The sequence below is a fragment of the Tachypleus tridentatus genome, chromosome 9 (assembly GCF_004210375.1).
Source record: "Tachypleus tridentatus isolate NWPU-2018 chromosome 9, ASM421037v1, whole genome shotgun sequence".
Classification (NCBI taxonomy): domain Eukaryota; kingdom Metazoa; phylum Arthropoda; class Merostomata; order Xiphosura; family Limulidae; genus Tachypleus; species Tachypleus tridentatus.
In genome coordinates, this window is record NC_134833.1 from 134340293 (window position 1) to 134359194 (window position 18902).

Below are 18902 nucleotides of genomic sequence, written 5' to 3' on the forward strand. Positions count from 1 at the left end.
AGTAGCAGGTATCTAAATATTACAAAAACTTCTCAATCAGTGAACTGAAAATTGACTCGTACCGTACTAACTGAGAACTTACTGATTCACTCATGTATGTTTCCTTGTTTAGATATTTCGCAAAAACATATACGAACATTCTTGGACTGATTTTATGAGCTTACTTGATCTTAACGCCATACACTAAACAACGAAGATATAGCTTACAACACTATGTGGTTTAATGCATTATTGCCAGAAATATTTATAATACATATCGTTCGACCAACTTAATTCATAAACTCAATGTTCTGAAAAGTTTTTGTTGGATTTGACATCCGTGTTCCCCAACGCACGCAGCATAAGCAACTCGACGGATATTAGATACATTTTCACACGAGTCTGTTTGTAGTATGTTCTGGCACTTTAAAGTGTCTTTTACGCAAGAAATTTAATTATAATAAGTTTCCATAAGATGCATAACAGGTTTTTTTAATTGTCGTATCACTGTTTGTTTCCTCTCCCTTGCCTGCGCACTGTAATTTCCTCATATGAATAATTAAAATAGATGTATTTTCGCAGGGCCCCCGAAGGCGTTTTGTTACAAGAGCAGAGGGAACCAAAATTAAGACCAATATATTATTATTATTATTTCTTGCTTGTGAAGTTCATATGTCATGCTGTGTTGTAACCTATAACCTGCAGAGTAATTCGTAATGACGAGAAAACCCACTTGTAGAGAAAATTATATATGTATAAAACGGTTGGTATGGATAGAGAAAGCACTATGTAGAGGAGTGAACAACGTTTCGACCTTCTTCGGTTATCGTCAGGTTCACAAAGAAAGAAAGAGTTAACTGACCGATAGCTGACCACATGTTTGAAGGCGGTTGTGTAATTGAGTGTAGGAATGTAGAGGTGTTCCTTTGTATTGGTTTATTTTGGGCTTAAAGAAGCCTTACTTATACAATAACTCAAGCCCAAAATAAACCACTACAAAGGAACACCTTTATACCTCTATTAATAAATATAATCCAACATCTAAGTACGCCCTCTTCATTCCTACACTCAATTACACAACCGCCTTCAAGCATATGGTCAGCTATCGGTCAGTTAACTCTTTCTTTGTCAACCTGACGATGACCGAAGAAGGTCGAAACGTTGTTCGCTCCTCTACATAGCGCTTTCTCTTTCCATACCAGCCGTTTTATACATATAGTTTTCTACAAAGTAATTCTTCTCGTGATTTATAGCATGCGCCCGTTTTACTGTCGTCATAATAGTAAAAATTGTATCGTTGAGTGCCCCTTATGTGACGTCATTTTAGTGTCTTACAGGCTGGTAAGACACAACCATGTAGTTATACAAGTAGTTAAAACAGGTGACATCTCCAGACAACGTTTGGCTCTCTTTTTGAGAAAATAACAGGAATTGTGAGAAACAAAGATTACAACAGATTCTTCTGATCTACATGTACACCAAACAGTTATTTTAAAGTTTTTTTTTATTTTTCGTTATTTTTCCACGTGATTATTTGCTCGCATAACGTTTTTTATTATCTCACATTGTTTATCAAACTTGTTTCGTAAATCTTCAAGCTTTTAGACAAGCGTTATCGAAGTTAAATAATATCACAATTGTTTAGGTGCAAGCATTCTAATCACAGAAACTATCGCTTATAGTAGTTTTAATCTTTGTATTTTAACTTTTTTAAGAGACTGCTTTGCTGTACATCCCTCCACGTTGTATATACACAATCAAAGGTACCTAATTTATAATATTTTTAGCCCTTATAATATCACGAATGGGACTGAAAATTCTACAACACTAGAAAACAAAATTTGACAAATATCTTATTTAAATACGAATTTTTACTCTCGTTTCCCATATTGAGAGTTAGGATTATAGGCTTAGTTTATCATTTTAACATTATTTGTTTGCTCTTGGGGAAGAGAGTAATTTTATAATTTTTGATTAAGCATTTGTCTAAAATATTAAAAATATTAAAATATTTTATTTTTCAAGAAATGTTTCAACTTTATGTAAAGACCTATTCTAATGACACGAAATTATACACTGAACAACGAAAGGTCAAACTACTACCACATATTTAAAACGTGTATTTTTTTTTCGGGGGGGGTGCGTGTGTTCATATGTAAGAGTGTGGAATATATTATTAATACCTCTTCTTCTAACTCCTCCTTTATATTTGTTCATGTACAAGCATTCCAAATATCAGCATTTCTATTAATACCAGTTCTATAGGAATAGCATATAATTCATTTACAACAACAAAAGGCTTAACTGACTCACCTCTCTTTTTATCTACAAAAAGTAGTTCATGGTTTTTAAATTGTGTAAACAAGAATAAAAATTCCCTTCACTCGTAAGCCATACCTCTATAAAAATCCCAAAGACTTTTGAGGCACAAACATCATCACTTTTCCGTGTAATATTTATATTTTCAGAATATTCTGATATGTATTTGAGTTCCTTATGGAAACTGTTCAGAGTGAAATTTATCTAACCCTTTTTTTTAATTCAGTGAAGAATCTAATTTATGTTTTCTAAAAAAATATTACGGTAATTACAATATTATGTACTTTGCATAAGTTATTAATTTGTCTTTCTCAATCACTGTTTTAATTTCTCCAGTGTTCCTATCAAAGTAATCGAATGCCATACATTAACGTAAAATGTAATTTTGAAAAATATTCACGTTGTCTTACACCCTTTCTTAATCTCAAAGTAATTCATTAATGTCACTCTTAGTTATTACTATAGATATGTTGTTGTTTTTTATTCTTGGAAACTTGTGATAAAAGAGAGGTACAATAATATTTCTTTATATCACCCAGATTGTTATCACTATCAAAGACCTTTCAGAAGCTAAAAAGAATGTTTGTTTTTTATCTCGTTCGTTGTACCTATTCCAGTTTAACATGTAAACAAATATTGTATATGGATTCCAAGGAGATGACGAAATTAACAGCATGTACGTGTGAATGAATTATTTTTATTTTGAAATATCTATGAAAACAAATACTTTAATATACAGCTCTGAAGAAACTCTGTACCCTTTATGTATGAAAACATTTAACGATCGATTCACAAGTTTAAAGTTCTCATGAAAAGTCTGGTAACATATACATATCGTGAAAAGTCGAGTTAAACAGAGGTTATACGATTTACAATTTTTTTTTTTAATATTGAACTGGATATACACACACACTTAAGACCCTCTTAACCCTAACAGGCACCATTTACGAAGGCAGTTGTTTTGAGTAGTAGTTTTCGTAAAGTTTAATTCATCGTACAGTTTGGGCAAAACTTAGTTTCCAGGAAAGGCAGTCAACACCTACACCTATGTAATCCTGCTCCACCCTGGTGCACTTGGCAATCTAAAGACGTTACAGCATAAGGACAATACAGCGAAGGTAAATTATACGTGTATATGGCACACGAGTAGCAACAACACTGTGCGTAAACACTTATATAGCCATTAGCAATTACTCTGAGTAAAGTGACACGTTAGAACATTTGTATATCTATATCTATATATTTTGTATCAAGTAATGAGTTTAACCCTTTTCTGGATTTGTGTTGTTTGAGAAGTACCAAAGAATACATAAAATTACCCTTATTTTATCATAGAAATTCATATGCCTGTCAATCGCTTGCTTGTTCTGGATATAAGTATCGTGTGCCTGACAATTCATTTCTAATCGCACGTACACGTATTCGTTTTGCCACACCCTAGTACATAAACGATGGTAGAAGGATCGCCCTGGAGTGTCTTTCAAAGTATTTTATTGTGAGAGAATTTGGCTTAAGTACTAAAAGTGAATATTTGTTTAAATAATTCCATGTTATGTAATATTAATATATTTTGCTTCGGCAGTTAAATAAAAACTGTATTAACGTTAAGTTCCAATGTCACCAAAATACTACTTGGTTCATCAAAAAAATAAGCATATAGATAAATATATAAGAACTGGTAGCACAAATTTTTTTTTGGTGGGGAGTTTATTACTTAATATAACTATGAACAAGAGATTGTTTTGTGTTTTTTTGTTTAGAATTTTCGTGCAAAGCTACACAAATCCTGTATGTGCATAGTCATCTAGGCGTCTGTAGTTTTGAACTGATCGACTAGATCCGGTAAGACAACTAATCAACAATACCCACCGCCATCTCTTGGGCTACTCTTATCTAATGGACTAGTGGAATTTCAACGTTGCTGTTGTAGCCCCTAAGTGCATCTACCAAAATTTTATCTGAAAACTAAAGAGCAGATTTAAACGGGAAGGGTGTTTTTCAAAGGAACTAAAACTAGTATCACAGCTTCTGTCATTCTAACATTTGATAGATTTCACTTTTCAATTTTATATGCTAAAATTGAAACTTGTAACTAATGTACGAATGTGTGTACATGTGTTGGTACATTTTGAAAATTGTACGTCAAGATAAACAGCTACCAGACTCCACATGCTCCACGCTGGTACAGCGATAAGTCTATATATTTACAACGCTAAAATCAAGGGCTCGATTTCCCTCGGTGGACTCAGCAGATAGCCCGATGTGGCTTTGTTATAGGAAGCGCGCGCGCGCACGCACGCACACAACTCCACGTTATTTTTCTTTCCCTTATTTTTATTTTTCAATTAATTTTTCTCTTCTTTACTTTGGAGAGCAGTCACCTTGCCGCAACTGTCTGCAAACAGTAAAGGGTAATTATATATGTTGAACGTTGTGAGCTTGAGCACCCACATCTCTCTCTCCTAATTTCTATATTTATTGCTACTCCTTTATTTTATTTCTTTTATGTGAAACTGGCAAATATAGGTTAAGACTGATAAACGGTGTATCCCCACCGTAGTGTGGGTCCTACATCTTTAGTCACCTCCAAAACCTAGGGCACATTTTATATCCCACATTATAGCTTGTACCCTGTAGTCAGACAATTAGCGCAGCGTTTTTCGTTTATTTTTATTTATTTATTTTTGTTTCGGCTTGTTTTTAGGTTATAACAAACTAATATGTACCAGAATAGAAAGAAGTATTCATATATATTTAATACTTTTAGATTATATACTATTAATTTATGATTTTTGACAGTTAATTAGGAATTAGTGATAAAGATACAATTTTAACATTTTAATATTGTTACAATTAACATAATTGTGTACTAATTGTCTGTTTCGTAATTTGTTAAATACTAGTTAAAAACAGATCACTTGTTAATTTATCAGTACAAGACAGAGAGACAATATATATAGATACGTGTATTTTGTGTAACTGTAACTTAAGTTGCCTTGCAGATGTTAAGGCTGTATAACTTAGTCACACTTCAACTTGACCATGCAGTTGTCATGTTACATGACGTAGCCATAGGCCAAAGTTCATCCACTAAACTGACCTTACGGATGTGAAGTGTGTGTAACAACGACAAACAACCAAACGTGCTTTCCCGGATGTTCAGTGCTTTAACACTTACAGAATGACACTCATCAAACCATATGGTAAAGCAAGCAGATAATTTCATGGATTATACCTTGTGAATGCTGACTTGCGTTATTTCAAAAAAGACGTTTTATATTAATTTTAATCGCTTAAGGTGTTTATAAAACAAAGGCTAAGGTTAGATAGTTATGAAAATACAACTTATTGTTTTGAGGATCATGTATTGTATGATCAGGTTCTTCCTCCACCCCCTTTTTTTCAGAGGTAAAAGAACACTGGTGCTTGGTTACTCAGCTTGTGAAGCCATAAAATAAACAATAAATATTTGATACCATAAAAAATACATATAATGAAAAACTGAAACTTTATATACCTTATCATTAATAATAATATTATTTTTTAAAACGATAGTGTAATTATTTTATTAATCAATATATTATCAAAGAGTTAAATGTATTGTTACAACTAGGTTTATATATAATTAAGCTTATGTTTTGGTTCGAGACTTGGACCCATACTTTCCAAAATTCTGTAGTTGCCTATAGATGTGTTTTCCGAATGTGCATTAGCACGTCGGAAATAAAATGATGTTGATAAGCGGATTTAGATCACTCGACATAAGGGCAACTAGTATATAGCCCCACCTTGTTTTTATAGTTCCAGAAAAAAAATTAAGAGTTTGATATACATAAGCAGTCTTCAATGTTGTAACGTGTGCTGTCGTTAGGCGGGTTGTTCTTTCAATATTTAGCAAAAATAATGCAAAATCCAATCCACAAAATGGCAACTAATTTATTTTTCATCAGTAACGTTTGCTGCAGGCTGCGTTTACTGGAACGCAAGTTATAGACCTGAGTTCACAAACAAACTTTTCAACAAAAACTTTAAACTTACTGAAGGCATAATATATTTAATAACCTTTTAAAATACGTTTCATTGATTTGTTAAGAAATGTTGACTAATTTACTGATTAGCTTACCGAAGCTTTAGCTCTTACCAAATGACTAAACTCGATTAATTGTCTCTCAGTCAACAATTATTGGATCATTTACACATTGAATGGTTCACAGAATTTTATTTTGTATTCTCCAAGTGTTTATTCATATTTACAACAAATTTACCCGTGTCTAGAAATTATTCAGTATTTCGCGATGTTAACGTCATGTGCCCTCAAGCTAGACCAGGTGGTTAGGGCGCTTGACTCGTAATCTTAGGGTCGCAGGTTCGAATCCCCGTCATACCAAACAGACTTGCCTTTTCAGTCGTGGGGGCGTTATAATATTACAACGAATATCACTATTTGATGGTGAAAGAGTAATCCAAGAGTTAATGGTAAGTAGTGATGACTGGCTGCCTTCCCTTTAGTATTACACTGCTAAATTAAGGACGGCTAGCGCAGATAGCCCTTATATAGCTTTGCACGAATTACAAAACAAACAAACAAACCATCTAACTAAAATTTTAAGTAAAACATTGAAAAATATAGCTTGCAACATTGCGTCGTTATTGGACTGGGAGGTACCTTGAATAGTCCTAATACAAATAGTATACTACACTACTGTATTCACCAAATCTTATGAGGTGTTTTTATTCCAGGTCCATGGTATGCAGATGGAATGACATCTTGACCTTTATTGTCATTGGTCGTGCTGATGCTGAAAAAGTTTTAAGTAAGTAGTGATTAATTTTCTTCCAATTTTATGTTTAACGATCCTCTCGACAGTAGCCCAGAGCTCCTTAGCAGGTTTGCCTCCTGTTGACAAATTCTTGCCTGTAGAGTTAGTTATTTTACCGATGTGCTTCCGAAGAGAATTAAGATGGATGACTTTTGACCTAATCACCTGTTCCTCTGGATTTTGGAAACTGCGTTATTGGTTTTTTTTTTCCATTATAACATGTGATCCTTCATGATTTTGGAATTTATCCTTCCTTGTGATGAGAACATACTATGTTGTCGTTATTATCTGAAACGGATAAACTTGGGTCTATCTTTGTATAAAGCGCTTCGTCTGCTACTGTTTTCATAGACCTCCTTGCTTATCTGTCTCACTAAATATGTTTCCTCTTCACACCACTGCTTCTTCGATGCTCTCAGTTTTCTTGGAAGCTGTTCTGTTTGAGGCTTTCTGCGTGTATTTTTAGCAAAAAAAAGCTTGTTTGACATGTCGTGACCCTGCCAGAGCCACTTTTACTTTGAGGGTTCCTTTTAGGCTTTCATGATTACCGTAAAGGCCGTAAGGACCACAAAATCCCAACCGTATTTGTACCATTATCCCATTATCTTGCTCCACTGTGTCATCTTGATTAAATCCGATCGTTCCAGCACTAGCGTCATAACGACTTTTCGTTTTATAACAAGCTTATTGAAGTCTTTCCCGAGTAAAGTCACGTACGACATTTTTATTATTCAGATTCACGAGAGCTCTTCCAACAATCGGTCTCAGAAAATGCTAGAGTATCTGGTTCCATTAGGTCCTAGTCACTACATGTAGATTTATTCTTAACTCCTGGCATGAGTACTTCATTAGGTGATAATACAATGGCCACCCTCCCTCTTGTCACTGGAAGCTCAACCTCTGATATAATAATTGCGTGTAGTACACAGGGATTTTCTGACCATAGACTGTTGGGGTATCTGAAGCTAGTCTAAACCTGCATCCAAGTTCTCTACATGAAATCAGTTCTCGTTATGCATTGTTCCTCAATGTCAGTTACCCACACATGAGTAAGTGTAGAAAAGTTTCGTATAGTAAGAGTTAAGGTCTAACTTTTCGTTTTGACGAAACTGTCCACTGGCAGTTCATATCACTCCCTCTTGTGTGGCGACTGTGCGAACGCTGCCACCTGTGTGTATTCTTTCTCCTCTAGTGCAAGAAGATCATAACGAAGTATTTTGCTAGATTGGATTTTTTTTAACCATGTTCTTCAATAAGTCGGTTTTGAAGGATTGAAATAACATGGTGTAATCTTAACCAGATAAGGTTTAATTTACCACAGATGTTAAACATCTCACGTAAACGTTCTTCCATGTTGGAGCACCAATATTTTTAATTTATTGCGAATCATAAGCTGTGTGAAAAATATTTCCTGGAAGAATATCACGACGTCAACATCCACGAATGGCTGTAACTCTCTATTCTACATGGCTATGAAATTTAACATAAACTATAGGCAGTACAATGTTTATGTTTGTTTTGTTGTCACTGTTGTGTAGTGTTTGTTTCTGATGGAGGACGAACCGCTGCCGAGTAGTGAATATTTAACGTTTCAATATGGAGTGTAGTATTCGTTAACCCAATACCAGTACTACAGTTTATCATATAGCTCCATAATGTAAAAACATGTTACGTTCATAATTCAGTGTGTACATTAGTTACATGTACACAATGGTAAACAATGTACAATTGATTTATATACGAGCGGCAACTCGTGTTAATGCATTTATAATACTACCTTCTTTTTTTTCTTCACGTTTTGACACTTACATTACTTTCTTCGGCTCTATACCCGTCAGTGATATCAAAACTGCTGAATTTCAAAAGGAAAAAAACCAACAAAAAACAGTCTCATTATATAAGAGGAATATTTCGACCAACAACGCGAAATCAAATGTGTAAACTATATTCGGAGACCGGGTAAGCCGAACATCGCTCTGGAGTGCCGGAGGTGTTGCTTTATCTGGAAAATCATTAGTGGTGTTTTATACCGAGAACGACTACGATACGTTGTGACCCAGAATTCTGATATTATCGGAATAACTTGCAAACCAGAAACTTTGGTTAGTGAAAACCGAAACCAAAACTCTTCTTACGTGAACGTTTCACAGGTATTCCATTGGTACTTTTGTTGGAAACTTGCCAGGTGTCGTATAAACACACACGTTCATAAGATCAAGCGATGATAAATAAATGAAAAGACAGTTTTGAAGTGTCATTTTATTCAAGTCTAAAATTGAACTACGTTTTATATATCGTTCGACTACTATGTACTTTCGTTTAAAATGTATGTAGTAATTACACAGTAAAACCTAGTTTCATATTTATACAAGTGTGTAAAAGTAATATAATTTAGATTTTATATATCTGGAGTGAAATACTTAAAGTAAAATAATTGATCAGAAAAAATCGAAATTTAACAACACGTAACACAATATATTCTCAGAGAAATGTTAATTACGATTGATTTTGTTTATATAATTTGTTTCCATATTTCAGTACTATTTTACAAGTTACATAATAAATTATCAAATTCGCAGAATGGGAAACGGAAAATGTAGTTCTCTTTTAAACCTTCATAAAATTTTGTGATGCGATAATTAAGTTGGTTTAAGCAACGGACAGAGTTGTTTTCGTGATTTCTCTTCAGATATTTGTATGAATTCATACCGATTCTTAGGAAGCCTGGCATGGGCAAGTTGTTAGGGCGCTCGACTCGCAATATGAGGGTCGAAAGTTTGATTCTCTGTCAAGCTCGCCTTTTCAGCCGTGGAGGCGGTATAAGTTACGGTCAGTTCCACTGTTTGTTGGTAAAAGAGTAGCTCAAGAGTTGGTCGTAAGTGATGATGATTAGCTAAATTAGTGAGGGTTAAGACAGATTGCCCTCGTGTAGCTTTGCGCGAAATTTATCTGCTTTTTGTTTTGTTTTGTTTTTCACTCACGAACTGAACTTAATAAGATAAAGATAGTTTCTTGCTCGATAGTTCCACTCCTCCTTTCTGGAGTTTAACTTAAATAATTATTGTTATTTATTTGATATATGTTATCATTTCAACTTTCAGCTCGGATAGTTTTTTTTTTTTTTTTACCGTATTGCATGTGTATATGTGTATGTGTATTGACCATAAGTTGCTATGACATGTTCCTATTGAATGCACAAATGAGTTAGACAAGTCGCTATAACCGCTCCAACTTCTGTGTACTTTGTGAAGCGACTTGTATGTATTAGTTGTTTAAATTATGTACATATATCTTCTGTACTGTATAAGCCATGATATAACAGAATATAACAATTATAATTTTAGTGATCATTGTTAAAACAACAATATTCACTGACGGTAATTTAAAACTATTTTTGTTTGCAAGCATGAGACTTGAGTTTGCGTTGTTAGCATGGGTATATTCTTCTTCAAAGTTGCAGTTTATGCTTCGTAAAGTGAGAGGTTTGTCTTTTTAGAAGAATATGTAATGTTGACACACCAAACAATATATGCCTATTTTTGTGTGTATAAGTCGGTGTTTTTTATATGTTAAAATTGTGTTAAGGTCGCTGGCCTGTCAAATAGTTGTCCGAAATGATTACTGATAATTAGTTTGATATATTTGTGAAACAAATTTCACTTCATAACGTCTCTCCCCAGTGGCTTAACGCTCTGAAGACTTAACGCTAAAATTCAGGTTTCGATACCCGTGGTAAGCATAGCGCACATAGCCCATTTTGCAGATTTGTTCTTTTTCAGCCTAATTAATTGGTAAATACTGCTTTACTTATTAAAACGATGGATATTTTGAGTAATAAAAAAATTGTGAATTAACATAACAGGAACGTGTGGTTGATAATGACATGCCCACGTGTATGGCCTCTTATATCAAGCAGTGCAGTAACACATTGGCCAATTCAACGTCTAGCCGAACTTCCACATCTTTTTTAGTCACCATTTTACGACCTTGTTGGCTCTGCAAACCCAGAACCCATTGATTGAATACTTAAAACGAAATCTTGATTTGCACCCGCGATTGAAAACTGCGTTATGATTGAATTTTTTGGTTTGTCTTTGAAATTCGTGACAAGCTACACGAGGGCTATCTGCGCTAGCTATCTCTAATTTAGCAGTGTAAGATTAGAGGGAAGACAGATAGTCACCACCACCCACCGCTAACTCTTGGGTTACTCCTTTACCAACGAAAAGTGTCACATAATAACGCCCCCACGGCTGAAAGGATGAGCATGTTTGGTGTGAGACGGATTCGAACTCGCGACCCTCATATTACGAGTGAAATGCCTTAACCACCTGGCCATGCCGGGCCTGACTTATTTGGTTATGGATTGGACTAACGCGTTATGGCTCTGGTAGTTTGTATGCACCTGTTTGATAAATATATATTCACTTGCATGTAAGCATACGCACAGTAATAAGAACATTTTCTAGTACGAGAAATTATTTAAATTACTTGTCCACCATTTTTAGTCGATTTCCTTTACCAAAATACTTCCCTTATCACACTGAGCCACACCTGGGGTCAAATAGATGTAAAAGGTGATATAATTAAATTACATTTCTGTTATTCTGTTAGACAACGCCCAGGTAATGATACATGCAGATGCTTAACATAAGAACATGTATATATTGTATTCATGTTTCATGTCACTTACAACTGGAGAATTTGGTTACAGTGTGTCTCCTGCTACAAACTCTTTATTTGCAGAAAGCACAAAACCTTTAGATCTGGAACAGAGTTCATAATGACTATCTTGGGAGGTGGGACAAACTTAGGAGAAATCTTCGACTGTATAAACTACTTCAATAGAATGGCAAGGTCTAAGATTCTTGTTTTTCTTATTTCTGAGCTTGATAAGAAATATTTACTTATGGCTTATTTTTCTCTTTGTCTTGAATTGACAGATAACTATATGATGAAAACGCTGATGGCAGAAATATCCAAGGTATTGTGGAAATTAGCCAGTGGCTAACACCGAGTCATCCGTTTGGTAGAGAAAGTGCAAACACGTTTATCTAATATATCTACTCCACCCTTCATTTCGTTATAATACATAATAATTTAGTCCTCTTGTAGTACTAATAGTAGTAGTAGACAACACCTTGTCCTTTTAGTAATACGTTCTTCCTGGTTTTAGTGGTCGTTTTCTTTCTCTTTTTCACCCGTTCATCTTCCAGTCGATGTATTAATTTCATTCTATTCAGAAGAGGAACTTGCACTAACATGTTGTTTCTCATATTCACCGGTCCAATCTTTGTGTATAACTTCTTACCAACCGCTTCTTCTACTGAGGAAGAAGGTTCATCTCCGCTATAATCTGATCTAATTACTACCTCTTCTAAAATCTTCACTATTTCAATTTGGGTAAGTTGTTTTCTGACTACATTTTCACTGAGAATGGCAGTATCTCTTTACCACCTAGCAGCTGTTTGTTTTTCTCAGGTGACAGAAAAACTAAACGGAATCGTGATTAATTTATTTTTTTATATTTACATATCGGAGGGGAGAGGGCATGGCCAGGTGGTTAAGGCACTCGACTCGTAATCCGACAGTCGCGGTTTCGAATCCCCGTCGTACCAAACATGCTCTCTCTTTCAGCCGTAGGGGCGTTATAATGTAACGGTTAATCCCACTATTCGTTGGTGAAAGAGTAGTCCAAGAGTTGGCGATGAGTGGTGACGACTAGCTGCATTCTCTCTTGTCTTACACTGCTAAATTGCGGACGGTTAGCGCAGATAGCCCTAGTGTAGGTTCTGCGCGAAATTCAAAACAAAACAAACCAAACCATATCAGGGGCTATTGCACTCCAGGTGTCCGTTAGTAGGTAAACTGATTGTGATAAATTTACTTTTTTTTTCCTCGAAATTTAGCAAACTTAACATATCACTTAACAAAAAACGAACGCACACAGGGGGATCAGCCGAAACACCTTATTTTTGTGATGCTTTAGAACAATGCTGTAAAGAACTGACTTCATTAAAAATGGACTTAGGTGATTGTTCACATCGTATTTTCAATACTGCAAACACACATAACGTTAATGTTAGCATACTATGAGTTATTCAACGACAATCCTAACGTGAAAATGTAGAACATAGTTCCGTGTAGAGTTACTTCAAGAAATCAGTAACCATTCCTCTTGTTGGCCATGTTATCGGTAATCTTTCTTCCAGATTTGATGCACAAGAAAGAAAGCAGCATCAATCCAGAAACTTATGCCATCAAAACTCACCAAAAGTTTTCTATCTCTAATATCAGGATATAGATTTTTACAGTGAAGATTTACCAAATACTGATATTTTTAATGAGTGACTTCATCAATGGAATACATAGCTTTCTACACCTATCCAGGACAGATCAGAGATAGTAGCTGACTGCTTAAAAACGTGTTTCAGGTACCAAATATCTTTATTTTACTGAAACTCTTTGCCGTTAAGTTCATGTTTATCTGTTCTCCAGAGGTTGAATAATTACCTGAAGTTTACAAAAAAAACTGATTGGTGCACCTTTAGTATATAATCGTTATGACACTGTTATCAGCACTGATACTGCATGTAAGTTATTTATGGATTGCCCCAAGAGGATGGAACATGCTAACATATTATTTCATTGGTGCAGACCTGCATGTATATGATAGCCAATGATTGCAATAATTTATGTACTATTGTTCTACAGAGTTCTTTATCTTAGTGATATAATTTAACATTTAATAACTACTCTGTGTAGGTAGATAGTAAAGTACTTTACTATAATAAAACATTCATAATTATGCTAGTTTAAGTCTGGTTCTCCACACGGAATTACAGCAGAATAATGATTTGTTGACCCATCATTGGATTTTTGTGGACTTTATATGATTAGTCATGTAGGGGTATCGGTTATATTTCATACAAAAGTGCTTCTAGATTTAATATTATAGCACCTGTTTCGTACAAAATAATGTTTTATTTTGGTCACACTAATTACACTCCTCTTTCGAACATTCTGCGTACATACGTGCAAAACACAAACAGTTTCGATATACAAACCAATTTCATAATATTATTATAATTCAATAAACATCAATGTACCTCGGAAATTTAAAGGCTTAACTTATATGTGTTACGATTTGACCGTTAACACTTCCTTAACGATGCTTTTGAGTTGCTGTGCTTAGTGTTCTTTATATTGTCAAAATACATAAATAAGATAATTAAATCAAAACGTCATGGAAGGGGAAAAATTTTTTTATTTCATATACTGTTTGGCAAAGATATGGATATAAAAAAAATATGACAAAAAATTAAACCTGACTCTAAAATATATTACATGATATTAGCTTTAGCAGTTAGCATAAATGATAATGTGTGATACGGCTATACTGAAAAAGTGTGTGTGATGGCAAGGAACTTTGTTTGTTTGTTTTTTGAATTTCGCACAAAGCTACTCGAGGGCTATCTATGCTAGCCGTCCCTAATTTAGCAGTGTAAGACTAGAGGGAAGGCAGCTAGTCATCACCACCCACCGCCAACTCTTGGGCTACTCTTTTACCAACGAATAGTGGGATTGACCGTCACATTATAACGCCCCCACGGCTGGGAGGGCAAGCATGTTGGGCGCGAACTCGCGAGGCCATGCCGGGCCTACAAGGAACTGTAATTCTAGATTTCATGCCGTGACAATAAAGGAAGCTATGAAAACACATAACTTAATCGAAAAGTCATGGAAAATATTTTTTTTGTTCTGTCTGCTGTTTGGCAAGGATTTAGAGATAAAAGATGTGACAAATATTAAATCCAGTTCTAGTAAAAAAAAATTCGACTTTCGTATCTAATCATAAATAATATAAATAACTTGCTTTCTAGGTAGTTACGTTGATAACGAATAAGTAACTATTTTACATTTTGTTACTACCTCTTGTGTGTATATTACATTTGTTCATAATAAAAGTGAAACAGCTTTCCTAAAATAAATGCCATAAATAGTTAGCGAACTGCCCACTTTTCACGTGTATTGTAAGCACTCTAGACTGCTCTAACTCTGCTTTGTTGGCCTACAGATGACTCTCCAGTCTGTATCGTTAAAACACGACTATTACATGAAGCTTTTTCTTAAGTGTGGGTGTATTTACACTGTTAGAATTATTGAGCGTCTCTTCGAGTAATGAAATACACATACAAGTTTAGTCCATTTAAAACGTATTTTTAAGGCGCACGTTCAAATTCTAAACGATTTGGTTTTAATCAAAAGTAGATGTTATGAAACAATGCCATCTAATTCAAACTCCTTAATTCGTTTTCATTTATTATTTACTAGATCATTATGTTGCTATGTGTTCTTATTTCTTTTGTCTGCGAGGCCGTCGTATTCGGCTGATCAGAATTCCAGAAAACCCTTGTTCCATTACATAAATGTACCGTTTGTCTCTAAGACGTTCATATCTTGGCTCGAGCACGTTCTTCCATTGATCTTCCGGGTCTAGTCATTTTGGTTAGAAATACTTTTATAACGGATAAGTGGAGCAGTAGGCGGATGCAAGCGCATTCAGATCGAACTTCGATATAAATGTTGTCCTCAATCATGACGGAATCAAATATAAAAGAATGCTTGTAAACGTATAAATAAAGAAAATGTTTTATTTATTGATATTAAAGCTACGAAATAATTACTCCGTTAATAATTTTACAATTTATTTAATTACATACGCATACATACATGCATACATACAAGTTATTGGCTTTGTGTTAAAAGATCTTCGCATATTAAACTACATAATTAAAAGTATGAGTGACGTTTTATACTCCGGGTTATTACAAACCCTTTGCACTTTATCTCTTGCCTTTTACAAATCAAAAATGAAATAAGTGTAAAACAATTTTTAAGAACTAACATCCCAAGGATCGTCGTAGCATTAAAACGTTCTTAGTACGTCATGAAATCAATCGTATCTGTAGTTGTTGTAGTTATATTACATTATGGTTAAACTTTCTCACTGAGTAAGATTCCGGTTTTGTAGTATTGTAGAAGAGTTTAAAACAGCGGAACGTTAGGGTTGAGCCGTACCTGACACTTATTATTACACGGTCTGCAGTAGTTTCTAGGTCCGCAGTGCGGTGGGCAGACGTAGTTATGTGACTCTCGTGATCCAAGGGAAACAATGAAAACAATGCTTCACTCAATAGTGGATCACTGTTATTATGTGCCATCTTATATCACGCATCGCTGAAGATTATATATTTCACAATTAAAAGATTAATTTCATAATAACGGTGAATATAATAAAGTTAGGTATTAAAATCTAACATACTACATGCCGATAACTGTTTTTGTTTTTTGTAAAACTTTAATTACGAAATAATAAGTACGTTATTTAAATCTTTATTTCAGTAGTATTTAACACTACTCTTTACTAACTGAAGAAACATCAGATGGAAAGTACTCTAGAATAGTTTAAGATACAAAAGGATTTCCATATTGAGGAATAGATGTTTTATAAATGTTCAAGCAGAAATTTCATTAAAAGTTAAAATTACATTCTCATTTGATAAAAATGTCAGCTCTTGAACTTTGCTTGCAATCAGTTGCAAGCAAACATATAATGTCGAAATACTTTAGGTAAGTGTTCACGATTGACTTCCAAAACGCCCTCTATACTTTTTACATTTCTATTATTGTCTAAAAATGCAAGAAAACGTTTAATAAAATTACATAATAATCTCTTATCTTATATGCTTTGTTTTTAGTTGATAAATATTGAAATAAGATTACCTCAAATAACCAAACGTTTAAAAAAACTATAACTAACAAGACCACCAATAGAAATTGAGCCTAAATGATTCCTGTACTGATGAGCGTGTAAAGTATTAGGCTAATAATACTAGTTTCGTCAGAACACCTTGAAATCAACAAACAACTCTCAAAAATAACGTAAATAATTTTTTGAAACTTATTAATAGGAATCATTTACGAAAGCTAAAAAGTTTGTTCACGTTTCCTTTACAGTTTTTGTGGTTTTCTTTCTATGAATTTCGTACCATTTCAAACACATCTTCAAAAATTTAAGCCGATAAAACACAGTCAGTCCCACTATTCGTTGGTAAAAGAATATCCCAAGAGGTGGCAGTAGTCGGTCTTGACTATCTGTCTTCCCTCTAATCTATTACTTTAAAATTAGGAACAGCTAGTGCAGATAGTCCCCGAGTACCTTTGCGCGAAAATTAAAGAAACGAACGTACATTTCTGCATGCCTTGTACAATTCTTTGGATGTCGTTTCAAGGAATGGCGTTTCTCAGCTAATTTAGTGTCTAAATGCGTGAAATTTGACCATCAAAGTGGGATGAGTTCCAGAAAAGTGATAACCAGTCATTTCTCACAGCACCCACCCCACACACGCTATGTCTGCGAACTTACAACGCTAGAATCTGAGTTTCGATACTCGTGGGAGGTAGAGCACAGATAGCCCCTTGTGTACCTCTGTGCGTAATTACAAAGAAACACAAAATTGTTTTCGCAATCCTCTCCTAATCAGTTGAATAATGAAAAAACTTGCTGTCCGTGGAAATAAATGATTAAGTTCCAATTGTGCTAGTGACATGCCTGACAGTTTGAACTCTTGTATTCAGCCACTATTGCAACATCGTTTGTTTACCTTCACTTATAAAAGTTATTATTGTTATGTGTTTTAGATTCATCATAAAGAAGGCTACGCCAACTCCTTGGCATTGTTAGGTCTTTCACTGTTTCTACTGGACTTGATTGCATTTCGAAGAACGGAAACGGAAGGCTAGTGACATGCCTGACAGTTTGAACTCTTGTATTCAGCCACTATTGCAACATCGTCTGTTTACCTTCACTTATAAAAGTTATTATTGTTACGTGTTTTAGATTCATCAGGCTACGCCAACTCTTGGCATTGTTAGGTGTTTACTGTTTCTACTGGACTTGATTGCAAAGGCTAGTGACATGCCTGACAGTTTGAACTCTTGTATTCAGCCACTATTGCAACATCGTCTGTTTACCTTCACTTAAAGTTATTATTGTTACGTGTTTTAGATTCATCATAAAGAAGGCTACGCCAACTCCTTGGCATTGTTAGGTCTTTCACTGTTTCTACTGCACTTGATTGCATTTCGAAGAACGGAAACGGCGAACATTCCCGCCGTATACGTTTTTTACTACCTGCCTTAAACAGAGAACTACTAATAAAAATGAATTGGTCACTTTCTTTTTTAACAAAACTTTATAGAACACACCTGCAACTAGCTTTTAAAAGGAGATCGCCTCTACCTCACCAATAAAACACACCGGGTCAGTTTGGAAACGCCTTTATAAGGGAATTAAAAAAGGCAAAGTTTTGCGGAACACCGCCCATACATATGTATGCAGAAACTATGCATATTTATGTAATTCGTTCGAAGTGGTCATATTCGCTGTTCACAACGAATTTTTTTAAGGATAAAGCAGCTCAATTTTCCGAAAAGTGTATGAGTTACAACTTAACTACGTCGAAAATTTATGTAAAATAATTTGTTTGTCCGTATTTTACTTTGTTCCAGTAGAGTTTGCGACTAAAAAGCTAATGTAACATTACATTTTGCTACAGAGCATTTATCTGTTACATGCTGATCACAAATAAAAATATTAAAAGTAGATAGTAACAGTAAGTGTTAAGTTTAAACTGAACATTTTCATTAAACCTAACCTAACGGGAAACAACCACACGGATTCTAGCAAATAGTGATTTTTCAGTTTGGAAAAATGTTAAA

General features: G+C 34.6%; 1 protein-coding gene across 2 annotated transcripts in view; it reads left to right on the plus strand.

Annotated features, from left to right (window-relative positions):
• LOC143226427 (uncharacterized) overlaps window positions 1–18902 on the plus strand; it is a 72358-nt gene that overhangs the window by 8194 nt on the left and 45262 nt on the right. Inside the window, exon 2 of one of the 2 annotated variants that reach the window (XR_013014614.1) lies at window positions 7039–10235. The exons of the other annotated variant lie outside the window; for it this stretch is intronic. The gene's annotated coding sequence lies outside the window, so the exon portion shown is untranslated. Of the gene's footprint in view, window positions 1–7038; window positions 10236–18902 lie in introns of those variants that run through there. 2 annotated transcript variants of the gene reach the window in all.